Genomic DNA, 25,787 nt, shown 5'->3' with positions numbered 1-25,787 from the left:
GTGATATTTCATGTCTCATCTGTCAACAACATTTTTTGAGTACCCCCTGTGTGCAGAATATTGATGAAATGCCCGAATACTTGGAGTACCACAGAGTGCCATTCTGGATAAGACAAAGGTTTTTGGAATTTGCTTACACATTTTTTCCTACTTCTGTGTAAGTGTATTGAGTTTGCCACCTTTTTAATCTCTATGTGAAAAATGTGTGTCAATCAGTTTTGTGTGTTTTAAGTCTTATTGTGTGGGAGATCGGCATTCCAGAGGAGTGTTTTATATAGCTAAAGGAATTTCAATCACTCGCTGTTTGGTGACTTACTATCGCAAATCATTTTAGACAAATATACCTCAAGAAAAACACACTGATCCTTTTAATTCTTTAATTGTATTTAGTAATAGAAACAGAAGCTTTGTGTCTAGAACTGCTTGATAACTGGGGCTTATTTGATAGCCTGTTTGTAGAGTGTTGCAGTTAACTGAAACTCCCTAATCAGCATTCATAAAATGAAATGACAGCAGTTTTTTTTCGTGTGACTTTCATATCCATGATAATGAACTCCAAGAGAGGCTCGTAGTCCTAAAGCACACCTACCTGCATATTATGATGATGATACTATTGCTGTCAGTATTTATGGCAGCATTTTCCAACAGCTTCGTTTTATGAGAGCTTGGTGTTAAAAAGGTACTTGACTGTGTGTCCCTGCTTAGGTTTTGGATAACCACTTCAACAGTTAGATTTTTTAACGAGAGAGAGAGAGAGAGACAGACAGAGAGAGAGAGAGAGAGAGAGAGAAAGAATATGTATTTGCAGAACAGTTTTGCTAGATAGTAATCTTTAAACATCTTTAAAACTTTAATAGTGATGTAGCTGTTTGTGAGGAACCTCTTGCTTTGTAAAACGTTCTAGACTATATAGTATGAATTTTAGATTATGTAATTGGATAGAGGCTAGATTTTTCTCTCCCAAGAAAGTGGTTGGTTGATCAGAGGGAGGCGTGGTCAGTAAGTTAATTCTAGTTGCCCCAGAAGAAGTATAATTTCAGATGTTGAGTAAAACTAAGTGAATGCAGTTTATTTTTGATAGATTTTTGATTGACATTTAAACTAATTGAAGTTAAAATTCATTTCTCTGAATTCCTCAGGAATAAACAGGTTTTAAAAATTTACAGGTTAAATTAGTGTCCCTCTTGAGAGTATTTCACTCATATCTGAAATGGTCATTTATCTTTATATAGTAAATAACAATTGATGGAGAAGTATAGAGGGGTGCTTATTTTACTCCTAGTCCCCGTGGGGGAAAATACTGGATTGTCACTTATTTGAGGTTACTTGACTCTTACTAAGTGTTAATGCATTCAACTGTAAGAACTTACAATTTTCTCTTACATTGTTTAAGGAAAACAAGACTGTAATAGTTGGAAATAACTTAGTGGCATACCTCCTATTTTTGGTCTCTTCTGTAACTACACCAGAGTTTAGCACAGTGCCTGCCTGGTGCATAGTGGGTACTTAATAATGATGTTTTGAACAATTGAGTTAATGGCAAGGTCAAAGAATCTTAGACTGTAACAGCATTTTGTAATTATGTGGCAAAAATTTTTGAAAAAGATGTTGATTGCTCTGAACTGTAGTTTTTTTCAGGTATCTTGTATATTTTTAAGACTGCTGGCCGGATGCAGTGGCTCACGCCTGTAATCCCAACACTTTGGGAGGCCGAGGCGGGCTGATCACGAGGTCAGGAGATCGAGACCATCCTGGCTAACACGGTGAAACCTCGTCTCTACTAAAAATACAAAAAAATTAGCTGGGTGTGGTGGTGGGCGCCTGTAGTCCCAGCTACTTGGGAGGCTTCGGCAGGAAAATGGTGTGAACCTGGGAGGTGGAGCTTGCAGTGAACCAGGATGGCGCCACTGCACTCCAGCCTGGGCGACAGAGCAAGACTCCATCTCAAAAAAAAAAAAAAAAAGACTGCTGTATTGGGTTATTTAATTTGCTTTGAGATCTTTGGGTGAGGAAGTATAGATACGATTTTGTGTTGTACTTTAGTGCATAGAATGGATTTGTTTGCTTAGAATGGGCATTTGATATATGTATCTTATCAGCATTCATGAACAACAGTGAATTCAAATAATTTCTTGTGCCTTTAGAGTTTCTGAAAGTCCACATAAATGTTGTTGGATGTGTGAGCTCATTCTGTATTATGATCAGTTCACTAAATCCTAGCTCTTAATTATGCTGTAATATTGAATACCTACTATATGCCAGATTCCTTTTAACCATTAGGGTAGTTTTATAACAACTCTGCAATGTGTAGTTTAACTTCTATTTAATTCCTAATTAACATGAGGAAAGTAAGGCTCAGAGAGCTTAGGTTAGAGGTATGCCATTAATCATAATTAAATATTTCCAATTACGTATACTTGTCAAGTATACTCTCAAGTGGGAGATGTTGAAGACCGGCATTTGAACCCATCACGTTTACTTAAATTCTATTTCAATGTACTAATCTTATATTTTATATGAAGTATTTGTAAAACATACTTAAAACAGCAAATCTCAAAACTTTCTTTTTCAGCTGCCATGGAGGATGGATAATGTTCACTTGTTCTGTACTCTTCTGTAAGCATATACAGGACTGACAGCTAGCTGTAGTTTCACCCCTTTCCCACTTGTGCAAGTAATTAGAATGCAAATGAGTCACATTTGTAAACTTTTTAAACAAAGAAATCATTGTTAGAATTTTGATTATTTAAATATAAACATTTCTTGCAACACACCTTCACATCTGGATAATGGTACCGTGGGTCAGAATGACTACTTTTAAAGATATTGTGTGATTTTAAGGAGAAGACTTAATGCAGAGATATATTTTTGTAGCTATTTAATTCATTTTGAAAAGATTGATCATCAACATTAAGGTGCTACTGTATGTGACACTGTGAAGCCTGAGTCCTGTACAGTTATTTTTTGCTAATACAGTAATCTCGTTATATTTTAGTTGATGCATTATGTATGATATATATTAAATTCTAGATTGATACACACCCTTTCTACTGTGTTTCGAGCAGGGGTCCCCAACCCCTGGGCCATGGCCTGTTGGGAACCAGACTGCACAACAGGAGGTGAGCGGCATTACTCCCTGAGGTCTGCCTCCTGTTAGATCAGCAGAGACAGCGTTAGATTCTCATAGTAGCGTGAACCTTGTTGTGAACTGTGCATTAGAGGGATCCAGGTTTTGTGCTCCATGTGAGAATCTAACGCCTGGTAATCTGAGGTGGAACAGTTTCATCCTGAAACCATTCCTTCTGTCACCCTGTCTGTGGAAAAATTATCTTCCATGAAACCATTTCCTGGTCCCAAAAAGGTTAGGGACCATTGATCTAGAATATTTATTCCTTCCAATCATAAATTGGCATGTCCTCAGATAATCCAGATTAACCTGAATACTACTTTAGGTCAAGCATTTTCAGAAAACACTTGATAAGAAAGAAATTATGACATAGTCCCAGATGTCATAATGTGACATATGTCATATTGTTCCCGGACCAAACTGAGGGTCAGGCTGCTATTTCTCATGGCCCAATAACGAGATGCAGGTGAACTGGAGAGGAAGAGAGTTTTTATTTTCTGCAACCAGTTATAGGGAGAAGGCCTGGAAATTATTGCCAGACCAACTCAAAATTACAAAGTTTTCCAGAGCCTATATGCCTTCTAAGTTATATGTCTACATGTAAGTGTGCATTCATCTAAATTAACATGAGTGATTAACTTCTTTTAATCTATAACTAAGTTTGAAGTCCTGAAGAGCTTCCTCTGGAGCCTCAGTAAATTTACTTAATCTAAATGGGTCCAGTTGCTGTGGGTGATTACCCTTATATTGTCTCCTGCAAAATCACAGAGGTTTGGGGAATTCCTTCAGACCCCCAGTAAACTTGTTTGTAGAGGCCTAGGGAGTTTCTTCAGACCCACAATAAAACTTGCTTAATCCTAAATGAGTCCTGTTAAGATTTCGTTCATTGTTTTATCATGCTTTAAGGCCCAGGAAAGGCCTAGGTAAAACTGGTGATGGGCTTTTGTTAATCTCAATCTTTGTATAAGGGCACTGGCTTTTAATATTTAATTGAACCACTCAGTCAGTACTGGAACAGTTGTTGTGGAGGCCTGCATGAGTGAGACCTGGCCTGCCGCAATATGACATCATATATCGTAATATATATTATGACATATCATAATATGACATATAATGTGATAATTTAAGGATTATTTATGCCATTTATCTTAGTGAGGATAATAAAGAATTGAATTCTGTGAAATCTGTGACCTGAGGTACACTTTTATAGTTTGTTGACTTGTTGACTTGACCTTTGCCAAATCCTCTAATCAGTAAAAATCCTCTAATTGAGAGATTCTTCTCATTGTAACGTTCTAGTATGTATGGACAAAAACATTGAATTCAGTTTGACAAATTTGCTTTATATGATAATGTGAAGATCCTCAGATTATTAAATGGGAATAACGTCCCTATTACATGCCTCACTAAACTGTTGTGAAATTTTTATGTTAATTTCAATTCAACATAACAAGGAAGGCAGCATATAATTTTACTAATGTATTTCTAAGTCAAATGATTATTAAAAATAATTTTGTTTTTGATCACCTGGCACAATATGTGGTATATAGATTGCCATTAACTACCCAAGTAGTTATCGAGCACATAAGTAGGGTTATATTACAGTGAATAAATCATTTGTGGTTCTTCCTTACAATAGAATAGAAGATACAGAGAGAGTGTGAATTCAGTGATATGTGTTACATAGGTACCTAATCTTTTTTTTTCAAGATGGAGCCTCACTCTGTCGCCAGGCTGGAATGTAGTAGCACGATCTCGGCTCATTGCAACCTCCAACTCCCTGGTTCAAGAAATTCTCCTGCCTCCACCTCCCCAGTAACTGGGATTGCAGGCACATGCCACCACGCCTGACTAATTTTTGTATTTTTAGTAGAGATGGGGTTTCACCATGTTGGCCAGGATGGTCTCGGATCTTTGGACCTCATGATCCGCCCGCCTCTGCCTTAGGTACCTAATCTTAACTAGTTCAAGATAAAAGACCCTGTTGTAATGTCATCTAAACTCTGACCTGAAGAGTAGACCAGTCAGTGAAGAGGGAGAGTTTACATGGGGGTAGGAAGAGAGAGAGAGGCAAAAAGCCTGAAGATAAGGGAAGTCATGTTAGAAACTGATACTGGTTATAGTATGACAGTAATGGAGACTGTAAAGGAAGAGTGGGAAAGATGAAGCTAAAGAGGTAGATGAGAAGTAAACCATCTGCATGAGTCATGTTAACAAGTCCCATTCAATTCCAGCTGAAGGCAGTGGGGAAACCATTATAGGATCTTAATAGAGGAGAGAGTAAAATACTCAAGTTGTCTTTTGGAAAGATTGTCCTGACTGCTTTTGGAGAATGTATTAAAGGTGAAGTGAGATTGGATACAGGGAGGCAAATTAAAAGGCTGTTGCTAATATCCAGGAAGGAATATTGATGATGTCAAATCTATAAGATGTGATGATTTACTGGATGCGGGCTTCACTGAGCCAGTAGCTTTGCCTCCAGTGGTAGAGTAGGGGATAAAGTTTTCCCCAAAGGGCTAGGTGCCAGCCCTTTTTTATGTAAAGTTGAGATCCTTCTTGGGGCTAAGGCTAAGCCAGGTGTGTTTCACGTAAGCATTTTCCATTGATCTACCGCATTGTTAGTCATTGAGTGTAAGCTGACCCTAGGAACATCAGGCTGGACACTCGTGAGGCCTCCATGAGTTGGGCATTCAGTTGCCACTGGAATCCAGAAGCAAGCTAATAGCTGCTTTTCAGAAGGCGTAAACCTGATCGCTGTGTCAGGGAGGCAAAGCGTTCAAAACCACAAGGGGCACCTGTAGGTGGAGGCTGCCTCTTTTTGCCAGATCCTCTCATCAGCGAAATCATGAGACTTATGGCTCAGAGTGGTCCTTAGGATTGTGGGGCCCCAAAGGTACTAGTGCACTTTTTTACATACAGCCCTTTCTGATTGGAAAAACCCTCACTGGCTCTTAAGTGAGTCTTTTAAGTACAAAAAGATAACACATCAGTTCTTCTTCTTTTTTTTTTTTTTTGTTACCGAGTCTCACTCTGTTCCCCAGGCTGGAGTGCAATGGCGTGATCTTGGCTCACTGCAACCTCCGCCTCCTGGGTTCAAGTGATTCTCCTACCTCAGTCTCCTGAGTAACTGGGACTACAGGCACATGCCATCATGCCCAGCTAATTTTATATTTTCACTGGAGACAGGGTTTCATCATGTTGGTCAGGTCTCGAACTTCCAACCTCAAGTGATCTGCCCACGTCGGCCTTCCAAAGTGCTGGGATTACAGGTGCGAGCCACTGCACCCAGCTTTTCAGTTCTTACTATACATTGTGACGTAGAGGCAACAACAGCACATTGAATTGGTCCAAAACATGCCACCCATAAGTCACATTTATTTTCCTAACCACTGTAAACCCTGCCCAGACCCTGTTAGCTTAATCTGAGTATCTGCCTGACAGGACTAGATAGAATGGTTACCTGGGTGCCTATTTCCAAGAGAACCAAAAAATTTTGAGCCTCTCCCTGAACTTCTCTGGGCAAACCTCCTGGTATGTCTGGCCTTCAGTCCATCTTGGGGATCAAGGAGACCTCAGCCCCATTCCTAACCGTCTTTTCTCATTAAAGCAGAAGAGTTTGGGGGTTGGGGCAGAGAGGGATCAGGGAGTGGGGAAGGGGAGAGAGCAACTCGGTGCTGGTAATCAAGGCTTTGTATTCACTTTGGATCATTCTCTCGCAGTTTAATGTTTTTGGTCTACTTGAAGCTCTGTACTTGGCAGCAAGGCCATCATTACTTACACCATTTCTTTTAGTTTGGGGGATTTGGCTCAGCAATCACAGCCACAGCCTTTCACCTGGGACCATGGGGCTTGTTGCCCTTATTATGATCTTCCCCTCCTTCCACCAGCCCAGAGGATAGTGAACAACTACCAAGCCACCATTTGGTTTCAGCCTCACTTCTCACTGCTCAGTTTCTAAACATTAATTCCACTCCTGTTCATTAACAGGTAAACAGGTGGGGGAATCTTTATTCCTACCTTCTTCCCATCCACCACTAGGATCACTCTCAGATCCCAGGGTGTCTTCCCTTGTCCCAGAACTCAGTCTGCAGAGCCTTTATCCTTTCTCTTAGAGAGTTTTGGCTATGTCAGCATCCCACCCTCTTTCCCCAGAACTGTCAAGAACCATGATGGTCTGAGATTTTATCCTACTTGCAAGCTAATAAGTTATCCTGCCACATTTTCATGGAATCTGGTAGAAGACATGAAACTCCTGTGTTAAAGATCAAGGGCAGATGATTATTCTCTATCATAGTAGTAGCCAGAGTATCAGCATTTGTGCTGGTTTTCTGAGCCTCATTCTACAGGATGACATGAAGAGGACCAGGAATATTTGTACACACAGTGGGCTATCTTGTTGGAGAGAAGCCCTGAGTTAAGGGAACCCAAATCTTTTCTAATGAGCAATAAGCATGCCTGCCCTTTGCTCTGGAGGGATACATTGTATTTATTATACTGAACAGACAGTAAGCATGCTTGTCCCTTGCTCCAGAAGGAGATACTATCTTTATTTCTCAAGGCTGTTCACTCTACAGACATTCTTGAAAAGACACTCTCTAGAGCAAAGGGCAGCTGGTACCTCTGCCTGTACTGTATGCAAAAGAGATACCTATGAAGCAGCCTGCCGTACATGGTGAAACCCTGTCTCTACTGAAAATGCAAAAAATTAGCTGGGTGAAGTGGCGAGTGCCTGTAATCCCAGCTACTCAGGAGGCTGAGGCAGGAGAATCGCTTGAACCTAGGAGGCAGAGGTTGCGATGAGTCGAGTTCATGCCACTGCACTCCAGCCTGAGCAACAAGAGTGAAACTCCGTCTCCAAAAATAAAAATAAAATTGAAAGATACGTATGAAGAATTATTTCCTAACATATCTAAATTATACTTCATTAAATCTGACATTTAAAAAAGTGCCAGGCACACTGACTCACGCCTACAATCCTAGCACTTTGGGAGGCTGAGGTGGACAAATCACTTGAGGCCAGGAGTTTGTGACCAGCCTGGTCGACATGGTGAAACCTTGTCTCTACTTAAAATACAAAGATTAGCTGGATATGGTGGTGCTCGCCTGTAATCCCAGCTACTTGGGAGGCTGAGGCACAAGAATCACTGGAATCTGGGAGGTGGAGGTTGCAGTGAGCCGAGATCATGCCACTGCATTCCAGCCTGGGGGACAGAGGGAGACTCTGTCTCAAAAAAAAAAAGTTCCTGGCATATGATAAGAACACAACACGTATTATTATTGTTGGTGCTGTTCATTTTTTGATCTGTTTTTGAGGGAAAAGTTATATGTAATGACCTTGGTGGAAATTTGAGATTAATTTCCTCAAAGATAAGTTGGTCACTTTAATAACATTTACTCAAAAAGTAATGACTGGCATGTGCAGACATCTTTCAATTTGAAAGAGATCACAGAGTTTTAAGAATTTCAGGGACATTGAATTTAAGTGAAATATGAGAAAACACCTTAGGATGCAAGTTGTGAGATTAGTTTGCTTTCTTTATATCAAACCACAGTTCTCTACTTTAAATTCTGGCAAATTCCAGCAAACTAAAAGATGTTAATTAAGCACATTTTCAGGGAGGCTTCTTTCCCTTTATATAAAGGGACAGCATAGATTTAGGTAGATGAGAGGCTAGCATAGTTAGTGAAGGGAATATTCAAATTCACAATTTTTCTTTTCTTTGTGTTTTTTTTTTAGGGGAGTAGGACTCCATTTTATTTATTAGCATCTTATAAATGATCCTCCCTTCCAGTTATTTTCTGTAAACAAGTCTTCTAAAAATGTTATTTTGAAAGCTAACTTGCTGAAGATTATTTGTTATGTTTGAATTTATTTTGATTTAAATGTTAAATACTAAATGTGTCCTGGTATTTAGTAAATACGTTTACCGAGTTTTTTCTAAAAGTATGGAGAAGCTAGCTTCATTTATTCCATTCATTTGGATTAAAGCATACATGAATTTAGAGACTTGGAAACTTAAAACAATCTTCTAGCTATGGAGCTAGTTCTCAGTTGCCAGTGGGTAAAAGCAGGTGGATCCCTGAAAATGAGGGATGATGCATTTTGGAGTCTTCCTGATAATTGGAACTTCCTGTATTAAAATGTGAATGTGGTTAAACTAAAGCTTTGTCTTTCTATTTATAGAATAGTATGTTGAAGCAGTAGTCAAAATATGTAGCCTGGTTGGCAACCTTTTGAAATGGGTGTGCCAAAGTTCCATTATGGTATGTGCGATGGTGACAACTGGCCGGTTTTCAGCCTTTGGTATGTGGCACTGACCTCTTAGTGTCTATTAACGTATTAAATGTGTGTCTTTTAAGAACCTAGTTTTAGCAGATTTTCATTGTTCATGCCTTATAAGCAACTTTTAAAAACAGTGTTTTATTAAAATTAAAGTTTTTAAACCATTTTCAGTATGCCTAGTTTGGGTAGGAAGGTAGCCTATGGATTTAAATAATTTTTTAAAAAAATATGTAAGCACTTCACAATTCTTTCTAGTTGAGATCTGCAAGTGGAACTTTTTGTGAAATTCTTTCACTGCCCCTTGTCTCTCAGATCCCTTCTAGGATCTTGATAGGGTCTCATAAGTAAGAGATGAATGAACAGTTTTGTTTATTTGTTTTTTGAGACAAAGTCTTACTCTGTTGCTCAGGCTGGAGTGCAGTGACTCACTGCAAGCTCCACCTCCCGGGTTCAAGTGTTTCTCCTGCCTCAGCCTCTTGAGTAGCTGGGATTACAGGCGCACACCACCAAGCCTGGCTTATTTTTGTATTTTTAGTAGTGATGGGGTTTCACCATATTGGTCAGGCTGGTCTTGAACTCCTGACCTCATGATCCACCCGCCTTGGCCTCCCAAAGTGCTGGGATTGCACACGTGAGCCACCGCAGCTGGCCAGTTTTGTTTTTGAAAGCATAACTGGTTAACTGTGTTATGGAAACTGTCCTAAGTCATAAAGTAGGGCTAAACAGGTACCGGTACCCTAAGACAATTTATTCCAGGTAGTTTTAACCACTGTATCTAGGTTACGTTGCACATAAAGTCTTGTAGCAAATTCCTGTACCTAATCTTTAGATATATCGTTTCCCTCATCTTCTGTAAAATATAAACTGTAAGTCACCATTTCATGAGTTATTTGAGAATAGTGGAAAGGAGACTGCCAGGAACTATTTACTCACTACTTGCCTTCAAGCCTCCTCTCTTTAGGTATGATTTTGCTGGATTTCTATCCAAAGAAAGTTCTAGAGATGGCTTTGGATAACTCTGCTTTATTTTTTAGTTTCTAGTGTAGGAATATACATATATAATATACATACTTGTATTCCCATTATGATTCTGTATATCGGGGGGGCATAATTAATATGGAAGAAATAGGCGACCTTGTTTTTACACCTCAGTCTTTCTTGGTAAAGATGTAGAGCCAGTGGTTAATCAGATAAAAAATATGTGCTCTAGGCCGGGCGCGGTGGCTCAAACCTGTAATCCCAGCACTTTGGGAGGCTGAGACGGGCGGATCACGAGGTCAAGAGATCGAGACCATCCTGGCTAACACGGTGAAACCCCGTCTCTACTAAAAAAATACAAAAAACTAGCCGGGCGAGGTGGCGGGCGCCTGTAGTCCCAGCTATTCGGGAGGCTGAGGCAGGAGAATGATGTGAACCCGGGAGGTGGAGCTTGCAGTGAGCTGAGATCCGGCCACTGCGCTCCAGCCTGGGCGACAGAGTGAGACTCTGTCTCAAAAAAAAAAAAAAAAAAAAAAAGTACTCTCATGACCCTTAGAAGTACTCCACTAAAAGGTAGAAAGTAAAAATCACTTATAGTATTGATAATGGGGATAAGTGGCATGTGTGCCATTTTGGTATGCTATTTTAATTTATGTTTTCATTTAAAATGTTTTGTTTTCTCACTGGTTTTTGACTTTGGCATCTAGAAAAACCTAATCATTCCTTCAGTAAACATAATTATGTACTAACTTTTTTTCACCATCTTTTTAAAAATAATTTTATTGAGGTATACTTTATACACCATAAAATTCACCAATTTCAAATGCACAATTTAGTGATTATTAGTAAATTTATTCAGCTTTGCAACCATTACCATAGTCTAGGATATTGTCTGTTAACCCAGTAAGATCCCTTGAAATCGTATTCGTCTTTCATACTACCCCCAGCCCCAGGCAACCACTTTCTTGTCTTCTAGCTCTTACCCAATCCCTTCTCCCTCTCCCTCTCCTTCTCCCTGTCCCTGTCCCTGTCCCTCTCCCTCTCCCTCTTCCTCTTCCTCTCCCTCTCCTTCTCCTTCCCTCTCCTGTCTCTCCCTCTCTCCCTCTCCTTCCCTCTCCTGTCTCTCCCCTCTCTCCCTCACTCTCTCACTCTCTCACTTTTGCTTGATGATTCTTTCCTGGACATTCTTTCCTGGACACAGTATCTTTTGTGTCTGACTTCTTTCATTTAATTTACGGTTCATGCATGTTGAGTGTATCAGTAATTTGTTCCTTTCTATTGCTGAGTAGTATTCCATTCTGTGGATGTGCCACATTTTGTTTATTCATTACCAGTTGATGGGCATTTGGATGGTTCACAGTTTTTGGCTGTTATAAATAATGCTGCTATGAACATTTGTATGCAGATATGTGTGGACATATGTTTTCTTTTGCATAGATGCCTAGGAATAGAATTATTGTGTCATATGGAAAACTTACATAATTTTTCAAGAAGCTGCCAAAACCAGACTGTCGGTGTGATTTTACGTCCTATGAGTAGTGTATGAGGATTTCAGTTTCTCTAAATCTTCCCAACACTTGTCATTATCTTTTTAATTATAATTATTCTACTGGGTGAGAAGTAATATACATTGTGGTTTGAGTTTCCCTAATGACTAATGATGTTGAGCATCTTTTCAAGCCATTTTCTTCTTTTCTTTTTTCTTTTTTTTAAAGAAACGATTTTACTTTGTCACTCAGGCTGGAGTATAGTGGCATAATCACACCTCGCTGCAGCCTAGAACTCCTGGGCTCCTGTGATCCTCCTGCTTCAGCCTCCCAAAGTGCTGGGACTACAGGCATGTGCCACCAAGCCACTTTTTCCATTTGTTTGGTGAAATGTCTGTCAGGTCTTTTTGACCATTTTTAATTGGGTTGTCTTCTTACCGAGTTGTAAGAGTTCTTTATATATTTTGTATCCAGGTCCTTTGTCAGATACATTATTTGCAAGTATTTTCTCTCAATCTGTGACTTGTCCTTTTGTTTTCTTAATAGTATCTTTTTTTTCTTCTTCTTCTTAAGAGATGGGGTTCAGAGTCGAGGTCTTGCTGTGTTGCCCAGGCTAGACTCAAACTCAGGGCTCAAGGAATCCTCCTGCGTCTGCCTCCTGAATAATTGATGCTATAGATGTGTGCCACCACACTTGGCTGTTAATAGTGTCTTTTGAGGTGTAAGGGTTTTGACTTGGTAGACTCTAGTTTAAATCTTTTTTTTTTTTTTTTTTTTCTGTTAAGAATGGTGGCAGTGTGTGTCATATCTAAGAAATCTTTGCCTAACCAAAGATTATGAGATTTACTCTTGTGTTTTCTTCTAAAAGTTTTCTAGTTTTGGTCCTTACATTTAGGTTTATGATCCATTTTTAGTTAACTTTATGGTGTAAGTTACTGTTTGCATGTGGTTATCCAGTAGTCTCCATACCATTTTTGAAAAGACTGTCCTTTCCTCTACTGAATTGCCTTTGATATCTTAGTTGGTAATCAGTTGACCACAAACGTTTGGGTTTATCTGTAGACTTTTATGTCTGTTTCATTGATCTATCATTCTGCTAGTACCACCACATGGCTTGATTACTGTAGCTTTCATACTGTATTTTAATAATGAAAATTTTTGTAAACACACATGTTCATATTTATTAAAACAAAATGAAACAATATAGAGTAGTAAAAGAAAAAAGCAAAAATCACCATCTAGTAGTCACTGTTTTGGTGACCATCTTTCCAGGCATCTTTATGCATATATATGTTTGATGAGTACACACACATATTCTCCACATTTATTCATAGAGACACATCAGTATTTGCCTACACTCATTGTTCTTGTGTACTTTTTGAGTGAATACATTTATTGTCAGCTTTAAGAGAGAACTGATTATTTTTCTTTCTGCAGGGACTTTTGTAATTCTGTGCATTTTTACTGACTTAAACTTCTCAGCAGACCGAAGCCTCTTTGAACTAAGAACTATGAGTGCATTTTTCTTGGTAGCATGTTTAAATGGAATTTACTTCTCACTTCATCTGGTAAAAGATGACTTTAAAACTTTGTTGTTGTTGTTGTTTTGTTTTTTGGAGGCAGAGTCTTGCTGTTGCCCAGGATGGAGTACAGTGGCACGATCTCAGCTCACTGCAACCTCCACCTCCCAGGTTCAAGCGATTCTTCTGCCTCAGCCTCCCGAGTAGCTGGGATTACAGGCACACACCACCATACTTGGCTAATTTGTTTTTGTATTTTTAGTAGAGACAGGGTTTTACCATGTTGGCTAGCCTGGTCTCAAACTCCTAATCTCAAGTGATCCGCCCATCTTGGCCTCCCAAAGTGCTGGGATTATAGGCATGAGCCACTGCACTGGGCTCTAAGACAAATTTTTAAATGTGTGCTCTATGAATGGAGCACATTATGTGTAGAACTTGTAACAAAATTAATTCCCAAATCCAGTTTTGACATTTAAAGTTTTTATAAATCTGCTCTTGAGTATTGGATTAACTTTTTGGCAGTTGGTGATAATGACTGTGGAGCTAGTAGATACATGTGTAGTGATACAGAATTTTATTTGCAATCATATGAGGTCTGATCCCCACTGCAAGCTTAGTTCTATGCTAATAAAGGAATAACCACCTTTGTTCTTTTGCATTTCAGAATTTGGTCCCAGTTCCTGTTGAAAATATCTCAGGATCCAGCTTCATTGAAGGGTTACAAGGTCGAATTCACAAATTCTGAAATATTTCTCTCCTGCTAGTGTAGGTCACATCCCATTATTAGGAACTCCTCTGACACCTGCATTTTTCTTGTAGCATGATTTTATATGGTGCATACATGGTTCAAAATCATATTTAGAGATGTAGCAGCTCTAGGAGACTGTATAGATTATGCTTCCTTTTTAAAAGATTGAAGTTTAACTTCTGGTGGTAGGGAGCCATTAAAGGGTTTGGACTTCAGAGTGGCACAGTGAGACAAATTTTAGAAGAGCAACACACTAGTTCAGTGGAAATTTGATGCTTGAAAAAGGTAATGTGCTTAAATTAGGTGATAAACTGGATTGCTTGATGAAATTATATAAATGAAGTGTTATTGTACAAAGTTCTAAGGAATATAAACTTAAATTTTTAAGTGGCATAAAAGGAAAGTGTTAACAGTGGCTGAGTTAGGTAAGGTTGAGGATTTTTATTTTCTTCCTACTTTTCATGGAAAATTTAGAAAATACAAAATATGAAATAAGGTGTTAAAATGGGTAGAACTCTTGTATTCTGAGTTTGACCCTAAGTCAACATGCACATTTCTAAAGTGAGTTTTAAGGACACCCTGCGGGTGTTCAAAAGAGAGCCAGAAAATGGATCTTGTGACTTCTAATACCTATCCATCTGTTGGTGTAAAAGGTTTCATTCAGAAAGTTGGAAATTGGAAAAGAGTTTTTGACACATGTTGGAAATTGGAAAAGTTTTTTAACCCAGTTGTTGGTATTCTAGGAGTCTTTCCTAACCTCTTTCCCCCATCTTTGTGGGAGGGATGGGAAGTACTGCCCCTTCAGTAAAGATAGAAGGGCTTTATAGTGACCGCTTGGGGGACTTAATATGTAACTTCTGCAATTTGGGGGACACAGTGGATTGATGTCTCTCTAACTCATACCTGGAACTTTTCAAGGGTGAAAGAGAGACTATGCTTTCGCAGCACAGCAAAAGAAAGCAAGGTTGCTGTGTGGATGGACTGCCAGTCCTCTCAAAGATTTTGGACTAAGATATCTGTTTCCCATAGATCACATGAGGGCTACCTGAGAGAAGTGAGACCACATAAGGGAAAACCCAAACAAAAAAGTAGAGTATAACGGGGACAGGATGGAGGCTGGATTCCCAGAGGAGATGCATTACAGGAATTGGGAGTGAGAGCTCTCAACTTTCAAGGAACCCCTGAAAGCATTCCTGAAAAAAATCAGCTTTAAACTTTATGATTATGATTATGATTATTTTTGGGACGGAGTCTCGCTCTGTCACCCAGGCTGGACTGCAGTGGCATGACCTTGGCTCACTGCAACCTCCCTGGTTTAAGCAGTTCTTGTGCCTCAGCCTCCTGAGTAGCTGGAACTACAGGTGTACACCACCATGCCTGGCTAATTTTTGTATTTTTTAGTAGAGGCAGGTTTTCACCATGTTGGCCAGGCTGGTCGAGAACTCCTGACCTCAGGTGATCCATCAGCTTTGGCCTCCCAAAGTGCTGGGATTACAACCGTGAGCCCCCACGCCTGGCCTGAACATATTTTGAGTCATGAAGATGTCTAAGCTCTCTGATAGCACATAATTGCCCCACCCAGGGTTAACAAGGTGGAAAGGAGAGGGGTAAAAGCATAATGCTCTTGTACTGTGTAGGGCTGAGCTGGGAAAGCAGAGAAACTAACTTCAAATGAGAAAAATTTGACGATTATACTAAGGATCTTTCAGTCATTGCAGGCTCGACTTCTCAGGCCTGAGCCATCCTCCCACGTCAGCCTCCTAAGTAACTGGGACTATAGACATGCACCACCGCATCTGGCTAATTTTTAATTTTTAAAAAAATTTTTTTTGTAGAGACAGGTTCTCCCTGTGTTGCCCAGGCTGGTCTCCAGCTCCTGGGATTAAGTGATCCTCTGCCTCAGCCTCCCAGATTGTTGGGATTACAGGTGTGAGCCACTATGCCCAGCTGGATCTTTCAGTTTTAAAAGTCAGATTGTTTTTATAACTTGGGAGTGACCAAAGTCATGATCATTAGCCTAAATGAAAGTTCAGGGACATTAACTATGGCTACAGAGTAACTTTAAAGGCTAGTCGTGGACAAAAAAATTGCTTTTTATAGTTACACCCCACAGATTCAGCTTGTTCAGTGTAATGGTTACAATTGTTTTTCTAATAAAAAAAATTAATGAGAATGAATTTTTAGAAGAATGTGCTCATGGAGACATTTTGTTGTAAATAAAGTGGCATCAGCTTTGGAATAGGCAGATCTGTTCCGGAAACAAATCTACCCCTTATTGACACTGACCTCTTACTAGCACTGATGTGAGGTAAGTAACCCCCTCCCCCCCGGCTGCCTTTTCTTTTTGAGGCAGGTCTTACTCCATTGCTCGGGCTGCAGTGTGGTGGCGTGATCATAGCTCCCTGCAGTCTTGACCTGGTCTCAAGTAGTCCTCCCATCTCAGCCTCATGAGTAGCTGGGACAGCAGACATGTAGAACCATGCCTGGCTAATTTTTTTTATTTTTATTTTTGGTAGAGATAGAATCTTGCTGTTGCCCAGGCTGATCTCAAATTTCTAGGCTCAAGCGGTCCTCCTGCCTCAGCCTTGCAGTGTTGGGGATACAGGCGCGAGCTACTGCAGCTGGCCTAAACCAGTATTTGAAATTCATTTTCCTCATTTACTTTTTGTAAAATGGTAACATCACCGGTTTTGCAGCGTTCTACAAAAAAAAAATTATCGTCTATAGCAGAATGCATGGTATATACTAGATATTCACATATATTAGTACTTTTTTCTTCCTCAAAGCAAATATTTCCTATTAAGTGTTTTTACTCTTTTTCATGTTTTACTTCTTCAGAATGTATTCCTTAAAAATACTAAATAGAGGTAAGGAGTTTAGTACATAAATGGTGTACTACTAAGGATGTAAGAAATGTCTAATCTTTATTATAGCCAAAAATTCTACTTTTGATTTGAAATGTGAAAAGTTTTCAGAAAGAAGGAAAAGTAGTTTTACTGACATGTGTAAGGAAAGTGTATGAAATAAGAGACTAAAGGTAGACTTGGCTGGGTGCAGTGGCTCACACCTGTAATCCTAGCACTTTGGGAGGCTTAGGTGGGTGGATCACCTGAGGCCAGGAGTTTGAGATCAGCCAGTCCTACGTAGTGAAACTCCGTCTCCACTAAAAATACAAAAATTAGCTGGGCGTGGTGGTGGGCGCCTGTAATCCCAGCTACTCAGGAGGCTGAGGCATGAGAATCGCTTGAACCTGGGAGGCAGAGGTTGCATTGAGCCAAGATTGTGCCATTGCACTCCAGCCTGGGTGACAAGAGCGAAACTCTGTCTCAAACATACATACATACATACATAAATGTAGACTTAGGTGGAGATTTTTTTCTTTTTCTTTTTTTTGAGACAGAGTTTCACTCTTGTCGCCCAGGCTGGAGTGCAATGGCGCGATACCGGCTCACTGCAACCTCCGCCTTCCAGGTTCAAGCGATTCTTCTGCCTCAGCCTCCCGAGTAGCTGGGATTACAGGCATGTGCCACCACGCCCTGCTAATTTTGTATTTTTTTTTTTTTTTAGTGGAGACGGGATTTCTCCCTGCTGGTTAGGCTGGTCTCGAGCTCCTGACCTCAGGTGATCTGCCCACCTTGGCCTCCCAAAGTGCTGGGATTACAGGTGTGAGCCACCGCACCCGGCTGGAGAATTTTTTCGTTACTGTTCTCAGTAGGAGTAGTTTGGAATGTATGAAACAAAATAAAGCATCTTTTTTTTTTTTTGAGATGGAGTCTCACTCTGTCTGTCGCCCAGGCTGGAGTGCAGTGGTGCAATCTCGGCTCACTGCAAGCTCCGCCTCCCGGGTTCATGCCATTCTCCTGCCTCAGCCCCCCGAGTAGGTGGGACTACAGGCGCCCGCCACCATGCCTGGCTAATTTTTTGTATTTTTAGTTGAGATGGGGTTTCACCGTGTTAGCCAGGCTGGTGTTGATCTCCTGACCTCGTGATCCGCCCGCCTCAGCCTCCCAAAGTGCTGGGATTACAGGCGTGAGCCACTGCACCCGGCTAAAATAAAGCATCTTATTACAGAGAGAACACTTTGTAAAAACCAGTGTCAGTCTTGTGTTCTAATATTCTCAAAAATTTTTTTAGTTCTCTGTTTTATTTTATTTTATTTTATGTTATCTTATGTTATTTTATGTTATTTTATTTTGTTATGTTATTTTATGTTATTTTATGTTATTTTGTTATGTTATTTTATGTTATTTTATGTTATGTTATTTTATTTATTTTATGTTATTTTATGTTATGTTATTTTATGTTATGTTTTATGTTATTTTATGTTATGTTATTTTGTTATTTTATGTTATGTTATTTATTTTATTTATGTTATGTTATGTTATGTTATGTTATGTTATGTTATTTTGAGACGGAGTTTCGCTCTGTCGCCCAGGCTGGAGTGCAGTGGAACGATCTTGGCTCACTGCAAGCTCCGCCTCCGGGGTTCACACCATTCTCCTGCCTCAGCCTCCGGAGTAGCTGGGACTACAGGCGCCCGCCACCACGCCCGGCTAAGTTTTTTTTTTTTTTTTTTTGTATTTTTAGTAGAGACAGGGTTTCACCATGTTAGTGAGGGTGGTCTTGATCTCCTGACCTCGTGATCCACTCGCCTCGACCTCCCAAAGTGCTGGGATTACAGGTGTGAGCCACCGTGACCAGCCTTTATTTGATATTCTTTAAATGATCTTGGTGTTTTGTCATCTTTTCTGGATATTCTACTTTTATATTAATGTTCAAATTTTGTGTTTTGAAACTTAAAGTTTTCTTTTTAATTACCCTGGACCTCTTAAATATCTCAAAAGACTGATCTATACAATCTTTAATTTTGGAATATCTTTATTATCTGTATTTATACTTCAGAGTTATATTTGTAACATAAATTCTGCTTGTTTGTAGGAATGGCTTTAAATTGGGAAGGGAATTACAGTTAGTTTTCTATTTGAGACCAGAATATTCTTTATAATTCATTAACGAGTCCTCAGTTGCAAATAGCAGAACCTGACTAGGTAATTTGGATATGAAAAGAATTAATTGGGATGATGACAGGTAGGTTACAGAATTGATGGAGAGAGTGGGAATCCAGGTTCACAAAATCAGCAATAACCAGAGGCAGCTGAGCAGCAAGAAAATACTGCCCAGATTATGTTACCATAACAGTGTGGTTAGTGCACTGTGGCCACTGGTCTCTTACTGTTGCCACTGTGAACCATTTCAAGTGTCCTTGGTCTTTGGATACGAAGTCCTGGGGTATAGATAAAGTATTTGTGATCTAACCTCTTCCCTGAACTCTGTACTTCTGTATCTGTCATTGCCTTCTCAACATCTTCAGATTGGTGGCTCATAAGCCTCTCAAATTTAACATGTCCAAAACTGAACTCCCTCTTCTTTTTTTTAATCTTCACACCTGCTCATTTTCATCCAGGCAAGCTGTCTGATAGAAAATATTTCGTAGTCAAAATTTGTCTGCTTTGTTTCCTGATAAATAGAATCAGGTTATATATACCCGACAAGCTTTATTACATAGGGTAATGATGAATACATCCCATTGCCTTACATCTTCAGGCATATAATGTCTGTCACATTTTTGGTGATACTAAATTTTATCCCTCAATTAAGATGGTGTCAACCAGCCTGGGCAACATACTGAAACCTTGTCTCTACAAAAAAAATACAAAAATTAGCCAAGAGTGGTGGTGTGATCCTGGGAGATTAAGGCTGCTGTGAACTGTGATCGTGCCACTGCACTCCAGTCTAGGCGAGAGAGTGAGACCTTGTAAAAGGTCTCGGTTTGGTGATACTTTCAAACCATGTGAATATCTGGTTGCCCAAAACTTATCACTGAATAGCCTAACATAGGAGAGGACACTCAAATAATGGCTGTTAATGTATATCTGAATAATAGCTGTTAGTTATTATCAAGAAGTTAGGGAAGAAGAAAACCTTCCTGTTTTAGTTTCAGTTTTTAATAGTGTAGAGGAAAGATAAGTAAATTATTATGAATCTCAAATTCTGAAAAGCGTTAACAGTCCTTCTCCAATATGGACTGCGAAGGTGACAAATGATGGCTATATACAGTTTAACTTGTTTTAAAATAGATAAGACTCATGTCTGAGTAAAAGGTACATTAGGAAGGAGACTGAAAGATGGCTACAATAAATATTGATCTGTTCACTTCAGTGATCAGTACTTTCTCATACATCATTTAGCATAGATCAACATTTTTCTCCATTTTTGTAGTTTTAGTACTTACAATTTTCTTCCTATTCTTGCACTTTAATATTTTTTCTGTTAATTCAAGGAAGCAAGGTCTACTTCCCAAATGACTAAAAATTGTCTCTTGTTATAAGAAATCTATCTCTGTAGATGAAATAAATTCCTAGATACTACAAATACTAAACTAAACAATAAAATCTAGAATATATAAGTGCTCCTACATTTGGTGGAAATCAAATGAAAGGGGAAAGGGGAAATTTCTAAAATGTACAGGTTTTTGTAAGGTGTTAAATTAACGAATGAGTAGGGTAGCAGAAAGTAAAACATCCAGGATGTTATGAGTTAATGGTTTCAGAATTTATCTTAAAATTGTATTTCGTTTATCTTTTCCAGTCTGAAATACCTAGGTAAAAATTACTGATGATACGGAAGTCTGTCACATAGCAGTTGAAGTACAGTTATGGCACTCATTCTGTTTGTGGGTGACTATGTTGAAAATCATTTAAGAAGTTTAAGTCTAGGAAATAAAGTCAAAATCTGAAAATACTGAATGTTTTCTACTTAATTATCTCTGTGAAACTTCTCAATGTTAGCAAAAATAGAGTTCTACTGGAGAATTATGAGCTCTTTTGAGAAATGAGCCTATCTGATATGATATATTTATAGTTGAGTGTATTGATGTCTTGTCTGTTGAACCCATTAGATTCCATGTTGCTACTAATGAGCGCTTGGGAGAAAAGCTCATAAGACATGGTAATGTCGTTTTTAAAAGAGGAGAAGATAGACAAGAAAGAACCACTTCATAGGACATTTAACAGGCTGGACTTAACGTGTGTTAAAGAGAAAAGGTTTACTACATAAATATATAGTCTGACCATGAAAGAGTAATTTTTAGAATAGTACATGTTTTTTTTTTTTAAGTGTTTTCCCCTGATTTGGTTTGTAAGTTCAGACTTGATAGTCCAAATTTGGAATTATATACACTATCCAATAAGTAGAAATAACAGAAGGGCAAACAGATTAAGATTCTTACATAGATAGCAAATGGGATAGAAATTACTGAAGAAATCAGTGCGGTTTTGTATTTATTAGGACTAAAAAATCTTATCTGGTGTTCTTCTGAATTCTTGGAGTTGCCTTAGTCTCAGTTTAATAAAGCCTTTTTCTTAAGGATTTTAGTAGTATTATGTTACCCCATTGTTAACAATCATAGGTAGTAATTAAAATGCTTCTTATAGGAGATTTTCCTTTTCCAGTTTAGTGTAAATGCTAACGTAAATCCTAAAATTAAGTTATTTGACTTAATTTGAAGCATATAAAAATGTCTTTGGAAGTTGTTAGTACTGGTGCTTTTTTTTTTAAGTATATAAGGCACCCAGATATCTCACTTCTCTAGCTTTCTCTGACATTCTTCTCTAGACATAATTAAATTACTCCTTCATCTGTTTTCCCATAGCAATTTAACCACAGAACTCTAGCATAGCGTTTTATTTAATTGTACTGTATTGTAGTAATTTGTTTACATGTCATCTTATAGAATATGAGCTTTATGAGGACAGGTCTTGTTTTTACACAACATTTTGTACTTTGCCATACATAGAATGTCTGTCCTATTGGGAGTCTGTAACTGATCTTTGTTGAGTTTTGAGGACATTTTAAACGTGTGACGAAGTATTTTTCATAGTCTTAAAATCCATTGTTTTATTGCTAACCAAGACATGCAGTAATATATATTACCACATATCAGATATATAGTATATCTCCAAAGTGGTTATCTATGCCTATTGTTGCAACTGAGTTTTATCAGTCCAGAAAAACTGTATCTATCTGTAGGCTGGGTGAGCACGGTGGCTCACACCCATAATCCCAGCATTTTGGAAGGCCGAAGCCAATCACTTGAGGCCAGGAGTTCAAGACAAGCTTGGCCAACATGGCAAAAACCCATGTCTTAAAAAAACAAAATAATTTAAAAACTGTGTCTGTAAAACCATGGTGGACACACCTTAGAGCATTTCATTTGAAGTCTCTTTATTTAATTTTTAATAGGAGAAATGTTATCAGTTTTCTGCTAGTGATACATTGACCTCTCCTTGTCTCTCTTTTCCCCAAACAAATCATTTTAGGAGAATGACAGCCTTTTGGAACCTTAACTTTAGATGAGTTGCATTTATTCTAATGTACTTACATCATTTATCTTGTTTGTTTATTCACTCATTCAGCATCTATGCTTTGGAGACTGTGATGTGTCAGGCATTGTGCTTAGTGCAGAGCGGAGTATAATAGCAATGAACAGGCTGTGATAGCCACTTTGAGTCATGGGAAGGGGTCCAGCGTTTTGATGAGTGATATGATGTGCTGTGGGGCCTGTTGAGAAGATTTTTAACTCACACGTGGAATATACCTTTCATACTGTTGTGTTCTCTAAATTTCTATAGTAATTGTAGTCTGTAACAACACTTCGTTGTTGACAGAATTATTATGAATTTGTTACTTTTTATATATGCAAGTATTATTTCCACAGGAAGTCATTACCTGCTTTCAGGATAAAGATTGTTGTTTTCTTTTTTCAACCCTTAGAAAATGTAAAAAGCATTCTTAGTGTGCAGGTAGAACAAAAAGCCATGGGATTAGGCATGGTCTGTGGGTGGTTTGCAGACCCTTGCTTTAGATAGACACAGCAGTATCATCATATCTGGGGTTGGTCACTTTTCTTTGTAAAGTTTCTTAATCTGGGATTGGGCAGTCCTGGCTATATATTAGAAACATTGTGTGGCTTCTTAAAAAAACAAATACCATGGCGTGCCGTAGACTTGGTGAATAAGAATCTGTTGTGGTAGCTCTGTGGCATGCATAGTTAAAAACTAGTTAAAAACAGGGTGGTGGTGGTCCATGGATGATTGTGGTGGGCAGCCATTATTGATAGTACGTACTGGCCAGTGGTCACTCGTAACACGTGAAAATGAAGTAATACGAGGTAGATTTTCTTTTTTCCAATTTTTTTGTTATAGATCACTGCAGTAGTAGGGTGGATTTTCTAATAGAACTAGAGCTGAAGTATTTAAAGAAATAATTAAATTTCTTAAAAAGCTGCTTTAACAATACATAAAAAAGACTTTTTTGCTTTTTTGAGATGGAGTCTCACTCTGTCACCCAGGCTGGAGTGCAGTGGTGCGATCTCAGCTCACTGCAACCTCCGTCTCCCAGGTTTAAGCGATTCCCCTGCCTCAGCCTCCTGACCTAGCTGGGATTACAGGCATGCGCCACCACACCTGGCTAATTTTTGTATTTTTAGTGGAGACAGGGTTTCACCATGTTGGTCAGGCTGTTCTCAAACTTCTGACCTCATGATCCACCTGCCTCTGCCTCCCAAAGTGCTGGGGTTACAGGCGTGAGCCACTGCGCCTGGCCAAGATACTTAAGTGAAATCTTGGAAATTTTTTTTAAAGAATTGAGTCAGCCTGAGATCTCTGTGTCCTATGCCATTACAATTACAGATCTAGACTAATGGGAAGGATGATGTGTAGATATGTGATCAGGTTTCTGCATTAGAAGGATTAGTCTAATAACATTATGGAGAATGAATTAGAAAAGGTTAGAGTTGGAGCAGTGAGACCCAAATAGGCTATAGTAGGAGTCCTGGCTTGAACTGCTAGTTCAGTGGTTGTGTGCGTAGAGATCTTCAGGAAATAGAATGGTCGATTTTTCAGGTCCTAAGTATAGGTAAGAATAATGACTGGTGTTTTCTAACTTAGATGGATGAATGGTATCGGTATGTATTAATACATAAACTTTTTTCATATCAGTGCTTAAATCTTAAACATTTTGGTATTTCTAGAACCTTGTACAATATCTGCCACATGGTGGATATTTAATCTGTGTTGCTAATGATGGCCACAAGTAAGTGAATGTTTGTGATTTTTCCTAAGCACTAAACATGCATTCTCATTGAATCTTATTTAATGCTTGCAACAGTGCTGTAAGGTCTGTTAACTCCATTTGACAAATGAGGAAACTGATGCTTACTAGCTGTTTGATCCTGAGTTATGGTAATTGTCAGAACTAGGATTCAAACTGGTATTTGACTGGTTTCAAAGCCTCTAGACTAAAACTTTTCTACCTATATATGCTATGCTGTTTCTCTTTGTTGTAACATACTTAAGTACTGCGTATTAAGTAGGGTACAGAAGACTTGAGAAACAAATTTTATCTTCCCTCAGTTATACAACTAACATCTGCAACCAATGAGTAGCAGTGTACTATTGGATGAAAATGCTTTAGAATTATAGGGATTGATGTGGGCTGGAGTCCTCGGGAAGAGCCTGTTGAAAGTAGGAATAGCTTTAAATTGGCCTTTTAAGGATAAGAACCTTTTTGGGAGGAAGAAAGGAATGCCTTTTTAGGAGGAGGAAACAAATTTCAGGACTGGAATGGGCATAGGCTGTTAGGGGGCTCTGCTCTAATAGCATGTTTATTAGGAGTAGCCTGAAATCAGAATGGGTATTCATTCCTAAGTGTGCCAGTTTGAGACTGTATCCTGAAAAGTATTAGGAGCTATTAGAAGTTTTTTTTTTTCTTCAGTAGAGCAGTGATGAGATAAAATTAGTGTCTCACAGTGCTTGACTAATATTAGGTACTCAGGTATTTGTGTGATAGAAATAAAGTGGAGAGAGAACTACAGAAGTAGGTTAACCATTTAGGAGATTATTGCAGTAGTTAGGAGTGAGAGCATAAAAACCTGAGCTACGGAAATGACGAAGAATAAGTACGAATTTAGGAGAAATTGAAAGCAAAGGAATAGAAGCCTTTTTAGAAGAAAGTTGGATAGAATTTCATTTCAGAAGAAAGTAGAAGATTTGCATTTTATTACTGACTCTGTCCAAATTTAACCTTTCTGGGTCTCAGCTTTCCCATTTGTGAAATGGAATTGGGATAGGATATGATTTTAAATTGAAATCATAAAGCTTATTTTTAGCTTTAAAACTTTTGCCTCTATGGGCTTTTCTTTTATTGAACTATTTCAGAGATCACCTGTATACCAGATTTCAAAGTTAAAATATAAATACGAATGTAATAGGATGTCTTAAGTTCTAAAGGTCTGAAATTATGGGCTTCATACTAATAAGTTGTTAAGTGCTAATTAAATTAGGGTTCTTATAGGAAATTTTGATGCACTAAAGTTCTAAGTGTGTTTTCATAGAAGATGAGTGAGATCATTCTTCTGGAGACTCTAGGCATTAGATCCTCTAGATTACAGAGTAAATACATACATTAGAGTAACGTGGATCTTGGAAAATGCAGTTTCTCAGGCTTGACCCACAAAATTTAGTGGGTTGTGGCAAGCCCGAGAATCCACTTTTTTGGCAGATGCAGATCGTCCATGGACCATTTT

At 38.7% G+C, this 25,787-nt stretch overlaps 1 protein-coding gene across 50 annotated transcripts in view; it reads left to right on the top strand.

The window, feature by feature from the left end:
- Positions 1-25,787, top strand: part of FAM49B (family with sequence similarity 49 member B) — a 175,573-nt gene that overhangs the window by 76,001 nt on the left and 73,785 nt on the right. The window lies entirely within an intron of this gene.

The sequence above is a fragment of the Theropithecus gelada genome, chromosome 8 (assembly GCF_003255815.1).
Source record: "Theropithecus gelada isolate Dixy chromosome 8, Tgel_1.0, whole genome shotgun sequence".
In the NCBI taxonomy this organism is placed as follows: Eukaryota; Metazoa; Chordata; class Mammalia; order Primates; family Cercopithecidae; genus Theropithecus; species Theropithecus gelada.
Note: the sequence above shows the minus strand (reverse complement) of the source record. Positions and strands in the feature narration are given on the sequence as shown.